Source organism: Melospiza melodia, unplaced genomic scaffold (assembly GCF_035770615.1).
Source record: "Melospiza melodia melodia isolate bMelMel2 unplaced genomic scaffold, bMelMel2.pri scaffold_34, whole genome shotgun sequence".
Taxonomy (NCBI): domain Eukaryota; kingdom Metazoa; phylum Chordata; class Aves; order Passeriformes; family Passerellidae; genus Melospiza; species Melospiza melodia.
The window spans coordinates 9,506,612-9,516,152 of record NW_026948659.1 but is presented as its reverse complement, the minus strand read 5'-3'; positions in this window follow the sequence as shown (position 1 = coordinate 9,516,152).

Sequence of the window (9,541 nt, the reverse complement as noted above, 5' to 3'; positions counted from 1 at the left end):
CTATCGTAGCTTTTCAGGAGCCAGCCGGCCACTCCCAGCCATAGGCCCCCAGACACAAACCTCGGCCCGTTTCCCTGGCAAACAAAAGTAAGCTGCCCCGCTTCTGCATGGCAGATTGCAGGAGCTATTTAGTACTATCAAACCAGCCCGACTTGGCACTGGTGACACCTCTGGTCTGGGAACCATCCTGCCTATCGTGGATTTTCAGGGGCCAGACGGCCACTCTCAGCCATATGCCCCCAAAAACAAACCACGGCCCTTTTCTCTGGCAAACAAAACTCAACTGCCCCTCTTCTGGATGGCAAATTTTAGGACACACTTTGTACTACGAAAACCGCCCGACGTGGCACTGGTGCCATTTTGTGTCAGGGAACCATCCTGCATATCGAGTTTTTAAGGAGCCAGCCGGCCACGCCCAGCCATATACCCCCAAAAACAAACCACGGACCATTTCTCATGGAAACAAAAATCCGCTGCCCCGCGTCTGGATGGCAGATTGCAGGAGCCGCTTTGCACCATCAAACCAGCCCGACTTGGCACTGGTGCCACCTTGGGTCTGGGAACAATCCGGCATATCGTGGATTCTAAGGAGCCAGCCGGCCACTCCCAGCCACAGGCCCCCAAACACAAACAACGGCGCTTTTCCCTGGAAAACAAAACTCGCCTGCCAGCTTTTTGATGGCAGATTGCAGGAGCCACTTGGTACTATCAAATCATCCCAACTTGGCACTGGTGCCACTATGGGTCTGGGAACCATCCTGCCTATTGTAGCATTTCAGGAGCCAGCCGGTCACTCCCTGCCATAGACCCCCAGACACAAACCTCGGACCGTTTCCCTGGCAAACAAAATTAAGCTGCCCCGATTCTGGATGGCAGATTGCAGGAGCCACTTGCTAGTGTCAAACCAGCCAGACTTGGCACTGGTGCCACCTTGGGTCTGGGAACCATCCTGCGTATCGTGGATTCTAAGCAGCCACCCGGCCACTCTGAGCCACAGGCGCCCAAACAAAAACAACGGCGCTTTTCCCTGGAAAACAAAACTCGCCTGCCAACATTTTGATGGCAGATTGCAGGAGCCACTTGGTACTATCAAACCAGCCCAACTTGGCACTGGTGCCACCATGGGTCTGGTCACCATCCTGCCTATCGTAGCTTTTCAGGAGCCAGCCGGTCACTCCCAGCCATAGACCCCCAGACACAAACCTCGGCCCGTTTCCCTGGAAAACAAAAGTAAGCTGCCCCGATTCTGGATGGCAGATTGCAGGAGCCACTTGGTACTATCAAATCAGCCCAACTTGGCACTGGTGCCACCATTGGTCTGGTCACCATCCTGCCTATCGTAGCTTTTCAGGAGCCAGCCGGTCACTCTCTGCCTTAGGCCCCCAGACACAAACCTCGGCCCGTTTCCCTGGCAAACAAAAGTAAGCTGCCCCGCTTTTGGATGGCAGATTGCAGGATGCATTTGGTACTATCAAACCTGCCCGACTTGGCCCTGGTGCCACCTTGGCTCTGGGAACCATGCTGCGTAACGTAGATTCTACGAGGACAGGCGGCCACTCCCAGCCACAGGCCTCTAAACAAAAACAACGGCGCTTTTCCCTGGAAAACAAAACTCGCCTGCCAACATTTTGATGGCAGATTGCAGGAGCCACTTGGTACTATCAAACCAGCCCAACTTGGCACTGGTTCCACCATGGGTCTGGTCACCATCCTGCCTATCGTAGCTTTTCAGGAGCCAGCCGGTCACTCCCAGCCATAGGCCCCCAGACAAATATCTCGGCCCATTTCCCTGGCAAACAAAAGTAAGCTGCCCCGCTTCTCGATGGTAGATTGCAGGAGCCACATGGTACTATCAAACCAGGCCAACATGGCACTGGTGCCGCCTTGGCTCTGGGAACCATCCTGCCTCTTGTGTATTTTCAGGGGCCAGCCGGCCACTCTCGGCCATATGCCCCCAAACACATACCACGGCCCTTTTCTCTGGCAAACAAAACTCAACTGCCCCTCTTCTGGATGGCAAATTGCAGGACGCACTTGGTACTACGAAAACAGCCCGACTTGGCACTGATGCCACCTTGGGTCAGGGAACAATCCTGTGTATCGATCTTTTTAAGGAGCCAGCCGGCCACGTCCAGCCATATACCCCCAAAAAAAAACCACGGAACTTTTCTCCAGCAAACAATAATCCGCTGCCCCGCGTCTGAATGGCAGATTTCAGGAGCTATTTAGTATTATCAAACCAGCCCGACTTGGCACTGGTGCCACCATGAGTCTGGTAACCATCCTGCCTATCGTAGCTTTTCAGTAGCCAGCCGGTCACTCCCAGCCATAGGCCCCCAGACAAATACCTCGGCCCGTTTCCCTGACAAACAAAAGTAAGCTGTCCCGCTTCTGGATGGCAGATTGCAGGAGCCACTTGGTACTATCAAACCAGCCCAACTTGGCACTGGTGCCACCTTGGCTCTGGGAACCATCCTGCATATCGTGGATTCTAAGGAGCCAGCCGGCCACTCCCAGCCACAGGCCTCTAAACAAGAACAACGGCGCTTTTCCCTGGAAAACAAAACTCGCCTGACAACTATTTGATGGCAGATTGCAGGAGCCACTTGGTACTATCAAACCAGCCCAACTTGGCACTGGTGCCACCATGGGTCTGGTCACCATCCTGCCTATCGTAGATTTTCAGGCGCCAGCCGTTCACTCCCAGCCATAGGCCCCCAGACAAATATCTCGGCCCGTTTCCCTGGCAAACAAAAGTAAGCAGCCCCGCTTCTGGATGGCAGATTGCAGGAGCCACATGGTACTATCAAACCAGGCCAGCATGGCACTGGTGCCACCTTGGTTCTGGGAACCATCCTGCCTATCGTGGATTTTCAGGGGCCAGCCGGCCACTCTCAGCCATATGCCCCCAAACATATACCACGGCCCTTTTCTCTGGCAAACAAAACTCAACTGCCCCTCTTCTGGATGGCAAATTGCAGGACGCACTTGGTATTACGAAAACAGCCCGACTTGGCACTGATGCCACCTTGGGTCAGGGAACAATCCTGCGTATCGAGCTTTTTAAGGAGCCAGCCGGCCACGTCCAGCCATATACCCCCAAAAAAAAACCACGGAACTTTTCTCCAGCAAACAAAAATCCACTGCCCCGCGTCTGGATGGCAGATTTCAGGAGCTATTTAGTATTATCAAACCAGCCCGACCTGGCACTGGTGCCACCATGAGTCTGGTAACCATCCTGCCTATCGTAGCTTTTCAGTAGCCAGCCAGTCACTCCCAGCCATAGGCCCCCAGACAAATACCTCGGCCCGTTTCCCTGGGAAACAAAATTAAGCTGTCCCGCTTCTGGATGGCAGATTGCAGGAGCCACTTGGTACTATCAAACCAGCCCAACTTGGCACTGGTGCCACCTTGGCTCTGGGAACCATCCTGCGTATCCTGGGTTCAAAGGAGTCAGCCGGCCACTCCCAGCCACAGGCCTCCAAACACAAACAACGGCGTTTTTCCCTGGAAAACAAAACTGGCCTGCCAACTTTTTGATTGCAGATTGCAGGAGCCACTTGGTACTATCAAACCAGCCCAACTTGGCACTGGTGCCACCATGGGTCTGGTCACCATCCTGCCTATCGTAGATTTTCAGGCGCCAGCCGTTCACTCCCAGCCATAGGACCCCAGACACAAAGCTCGGCCCGTTTCCCTGGCAAACAAAAGTAAGCTACCCCGCTTCTGGATGGCAGATTCCAGGAGCCACTTTGCACCATCAAACCAGCCCGACTTGGCACTGGTGCCACCTCTGGTCTGGGAACCATCCTGCGTATCGTGGATTCTAAAGAGCCAGCTGGCCACTCCCAGCCACACGCCCCCAAACACAAACAACGGCGCTTTTCCCTGGAAAACAAAACTCACCTGCCAACTTTTTGATGGCAGATTGCAGGAGCCACTTGGTACTATCAAACCAGCCCAACTTGGCACTGGTGCCACCATGGGTCTGGTCACCATCCTGCCTATCGTAGCTTTTCAGGAGCCAGCCGGTCACTCCCAGCCATAGGCCCCCAGACACAAAGCTCTGCCCGTTTCCCTGGCAAACAAAAGTAAGCTACCCCGCTTCTGGATGGCAGATTGCAGGAGTCACTTTGCAACATCAAACCAGCCCGACTTGGCACTGGTGCCACCTCTGGTCTGGGACCCATCCTGCGTATCGTGGATTCTAAGGAGACAGCTGGCCACTCCCAGCCACAGGCCCCCAAACACAAACAACGGCGCTTTTCCCTGGAAAACAAAACTCGCTTGCCAACTTTTTGATGGCAGATTGCAGGAGCCACTTGGTACTATCAAACCAGCCCAACTTGGCAACAAGTGGTTCCTGCAATCTGACATCCAGAAGCGGGGCACCTTACTTTTGTTTGCCAGGGAAACGGACCGTTGTTTGTGTTTGGAGGCCTATGGCTGGGAGTGGCCGACTGGCTCCTGAAAATCCACGATACGCAGGATGGTTCCCAGACCAGAGGTGGCACCAGTGCCAAGTCGGGCTGGTTTGATAGTACCAAGTGGCTCCTGCAATCTGCCATCCAGAAGCGGGGCAGCTTACTTTTGTTTGCCAGGGAAACGGGCCGAGATATTTGTCTGGGGGCCTATGGCTGGGAGTGACCGGCTGGCTCCTGAAAAGCTACGATAGGCAGGATGGTGACCAGACCCATGGTGGAACCAGTGCCAAGTTGGGCTGGTTTGATAGTAGCAAGTGGCTCCTGCAATCTGCCATCAAAATGTTGGCAGGCGAGTTTTGTTTTCCAGGGAAAAGCGCAGTTGTTTTTGTTTGGGGGCCTGTGGTGGGGAGTGCCCGGCTGGCTCCTTAGAAAGCACGATACGCAGCATGGTTACCAGACAAGAGGTGCCACCAGTGCCAAGTTGTGCTGGTTTGATACTACCAAGTGGTTCCTGCAATCTGCCATCCAGAAGCGGGGATGCTTACTTTTTTTTGCCACGGAAACGGGCCATTGTTTGCGTTTGGGGGCCTGTGGCTGGGAGTGGCCGACTGGCTCCTTAGAATCCACGATACGCAGGATGGGTCCCAGACCAGACGTGGCACCAGTGCCAAGTCGGGACCAAGTGGCTCCTGCAATCTGCCATCCAAAAGCGGGGCAGGTTACTTTTGTTTGCCAGGGAAACGGGCCGAGGTTTGTGACTGGGGACCTATGGCTGGGAGTGACCTGCTGGCTCCTGAAAAGTTACGATAGGCAGGATGGTGACCAGACCCATGGTGGCACCAGTGCCAAGTTGGGCTGATTTGATAAAACCAAGTGGCTCGTGCAATCTGCCATCAAAAAGTTGGCAGGCGAGTTGTGTTTTCCAGGGAAAAGCGCCGTTGTTTTTGTTTGGGGGCCTGTGGCTGGGAGTGGCCGGCTGGCTCCTTAGAATCCACGATACGCAGCATGGTATCCAGACCCAAGGTGGCACCAGTGCCAAGTTTTGCTGGTTTGATAGTACCAAGTTGTTCCTGCAATCTGCCATCCAGAAGCGGGGCAGCTTACTTTTGTTTGCCAGGGAAACGGTCCGAGGTTTTTGTCTGGGGGCCTATGGCTGGGAGTGACCGGCTGGCTCCTGAAAAGCTACGATAGGCAGGATGGTGACCAGACCCATGGTGGCACCAGTCCCAAGTTGGGCTGATTTGATAGTACAAAGTGGCTCCTGCAATCTGCCGTCAAAATTTGGAAGGCGAGTTTTGTTTTCCAGGGAAAAGCGCTGTTGTTTGTGTTTGGGGGCCTGTGGCTGGGAGTGGCCGGCTGGCTCCTTAGAATCCACGATACGCAGGATGGTTCCAAGACCCAAGGTGGCACCAGTGCCAAGTCGGGCTAGTATGATGGTGCAAAGTGGCTTCTGCAATCTGCCATCCAGAAGCGGGGCAGTTTACTTTTGTTTGCCAGGGAAAAGGGCCGAGCTTTGTGTCTCGGGGCCTATGGCTGGGAGTGACCGGCTGGCTCCTGAAAAGCTACGATAGGCAGGATGGTGACCAGACCCATGGTGGCACCAGTGCCAAGTTGGGCTGATTTGATAGTAGCAAGTGGCTCCTGCAATCTGCCATCAAAATGTCGGCAGGCGGGTTTTGTTTTCCAGGGAAAAGCGCTGTGGTTTGTGTTTGGGGGCCTGTGGCTGGGAGTGACCGGCTGGCTCCTTAGAATCCACGATACGCAGGATGGTTCCCAGACCCAAGGTGGCACCAGTGCCAAGTCGGGCTGGTTTGATAGTACCAAGTGGTTCCTGCAATCTGCCATCCAGAAGCGGGGCAGCTGAATTATGTTTGCCAGGGAAACGGGCCGAGCTTTGTGTCTGCGGGCCTATGGCTGGGAGTGACCGGCTAGGTCCTGAAAAGCTACGATAGGCAGGATGGTGACCAGACCCATGGTGGCACCAGTGCCAAGTTGGGCTGGTTTGATAGTACCAAGTGGCTCCTGCAATCTGCCATCAAAAAGTTGGCAGGCGAGTTTTGTTTTCCAGGGAAAAGCGCCGTTGTTTGTGTTTGGGGGCCTTTGGCTGGGAGTGGCCGGCTGGCTCCTTAGAATCCACGATACGCAGCATGGTTCCCAGACCAGAGGTGGCACCAGTGCCAAGTCGGGCTGGTTTGATAGTACCAAGTCGCTCCTGCAATCTGCCATCCAGAAGCGGGGCAGCTTACTTTTGTTTGCCAGGGAAACGGGCCGAGCTTTGTTTCTGCGGGCCTATGGCTGGGAGTGACTGGCTCGGTCGTGAAAAGCTACGATAGGCAGGATGGTGACCAGACCCATGGTGGCACCAGTGCCAAGTTGAGCTGGTTTGATAGTACCAAGTGGCTCTTGCAATCTGCCATCAAAAAGTTGGCAGGCGAGTTTTGTTTTCCAGGGAAAAGCGCCGTTGTTTGTGTTTCGGGGCCTTTGGCTGGGAGTGGCCGGCTGGCTCCTTAGAATCCACGATACGCAGGATGGTTCCCAGACCAGAGGTGGCACCAGTACCAAGTCGGGCTGGTTTGATAGTACCAAGTGGTCCCTGCAATCTGCCATCCAGAAGCGGGGCAGCTGACTTTTGTTTGCCAGGGAAACCGGCCGAGGTTTTTGTCTGGGGGCCTATGGCTGGGAGTGACCGGCTGGCTCCTGAAAAGCTACGATAGGCAGGATGGTGACCAGACCCATGGTGGCACCAGTGCCAAGTTGGGCTGGTTTGATAGTACCAAGTGGCTCCTGCAATCTGCCATCAAAAATTGGTAGGCGAGTTTTGTTTTCCAGGGAAAAGCGCCGTTGTTTGTGTTTGGGGGCCTGTGGCTGGGAGTGGCCGGCTGACTCCTTAGAATCCACGATACGCAGGATGGTTCCCAGACCAGAGGTGGCACCAGTTCCAAGTCGGGCTACTTTGATGGTGAAAAGTGGTTCCTGCAATCTGCCATCAAGAAGCGGGGCAGCTTACTTTGGTTTGCCAGGGAAACGGGCAGAGCTTTGTGTCTGGGCGCCTATGGCTGGGAGTGACCGGCTGGCTCCTGAAAAGCTACGATAGGCAGGATGGTTCCCAGACCTGAGGTGGCACCAGTGCCAAGTTGGGCTGGTTTGATAGTACCAAGTGGCTCCTGCAATCTGCCATCAAAACGTTGGCCGGCGAATTATGTTTTCCAGGGAAAAGCGCCGTTGTTTTTGTTTGGGAGCCTGTGGCAGGGAGTGGCCGGCTGGCTCCTTATAATCCACGATACACAGCATTGTTCCCAGACCCAAGGTGGCACCAGTACCAAGTTGGGCTGGTTTGATAGTACCAAGTGGCTCCGGCAATCTGCCATCAAAAAGTTGGCAGACGAGTTTTGTTTTCCAGGGTAAAGAGCCGTTGTTTGCGTTTGGGGGCCTGCGGCTGGAAGTGGACGGATGGCTAATTAGACTCCACGATGCGCAGCATGGTTCCCAGACCAGAGGTGGCACCAGTGCCAAGTTGGGCTGGTTTGATAGTACCAAGTGGCTCCTGGAATCTGCCATCCAGAAGCGGGACAGCTTACTTTTGTTTGTGAGGGAAACGGGCCGAGCTTTGTGTCTGGGGGCCTATGGCTGGGAGTGACCGGCTGGCTCCTGAAAAGCTACGATAGGCAGGATGGTGACCAGACCCATGGTGGCACCAGTGCCAAGTTGGGCTGGTTTGATAGTACCAAGTGGCTCCTGCAATCTGCCATCAAAAAGTTGGCAGGCGAGTTTTGTTTTCCAGGGAAAAGCGCCGTTGTTTTTGTTTGGGGGCCTGTGGCTGGGAGTGGCCGGCTGGCTCCTTGGAATCCACGATACGCCGGATGGTTCCCAGACCAGAGGTGGCACCAGTGCCAAGTTGGGCTGGTTTGATAGTACCAAGTGGGTCCTGCAATCTGCCATCCAGAAGCGGGGCAGCTTACTTTTGTTTGCCAGGGAAACGGGCCGAGGTTTGTGTCTGGGGGCCTATGGCTGGGAGTGACCGGCTGGCTCCTGAAAAGCTACGATAGGCAGGATGGTGACCAGACCCATGGTGGCACCAGTGCCAAGTTGGGCTGGTTTGATAGTACCAAGTGGCTCCTGCAATCTGCCATCAAAAAGTTGGCAGGCGAGTTTGTTATCCAGGGAAATGCGCCGTTGTTTGTGTTTGGGGGCATGTGGCTGGGAGTGGCCGGCTGGCTCCTTAGAATCCACGATACGCAGGATGGTATCCAGACCTGAGGTGGCACCAGTGCCAAGTCGGGCTGGTTTGATGGTGAAAAGTGGCTCCTGCAATCTGCCATCCAGTAGCGGGATAACTTACTTTTGTTTGCCAGGGAAACGGGCCGAGGTTTTTGTCTGGGGGCCTATGGCTGGGAGTGACCGGCTGGCTCCTGAAAAGCTACGATAGGCAGGATGGTGACCAGACCCATGGTGGCACCAGTGTCAAGTTGGGCTGGTTTGATAGTACCAAGTGGCTCTGGTAATCTGCCATCAAAATTTGGCAGGCGAGTTTTGTTTTCCAGGGAAAAGCGCCGTTGTTTTTGTTTGGGGGCCTGTGGCTGGGAGTGGCCGGCTGGCTCCTTAGAATCCACGATACGCAGGATGGTTCCCAGACCCAAGGTGGCACCAGTGCCAAGTTGGGCTGGTTTGATAGTACCAAGTGCGTCCTGCAATCTGCCATCCAGAAGCGGGGTAGTTTACTTTTGTTTGCCAGGGAAACGGGCCGAGGTTTGTGTCTGGGTCCTATGGCTGGGAGTGACCGGCTGGCTCCTGAAAAGCTACGATAGGCAGGATGGTGACCAGACCCATGGTGGCACCAGTGCCAAGTTGGGCTGGTTTCATAGTACCAAGTGGCTCCTGCAATCCGCCATCAAAAAGTTGGCAGGCGAATTATGTTTTCCAGGGAAAAGCGCCGTTGTTTGTCTTTGGGTGCCTGTGGCAGGGAGTGGCCGGCTGGCTCCTTAGAATCCACGATACGCAGGATGGTTCCCAGACCCAAGGTGGCACCAGTGCCAAGTTGGGCTGGTTTGATAGTACCAAGTGGTTCCTGCAATCTGCCATCCAGAAGCGGGGCAGCTTACTTTTGTTTGCCAGGGAAA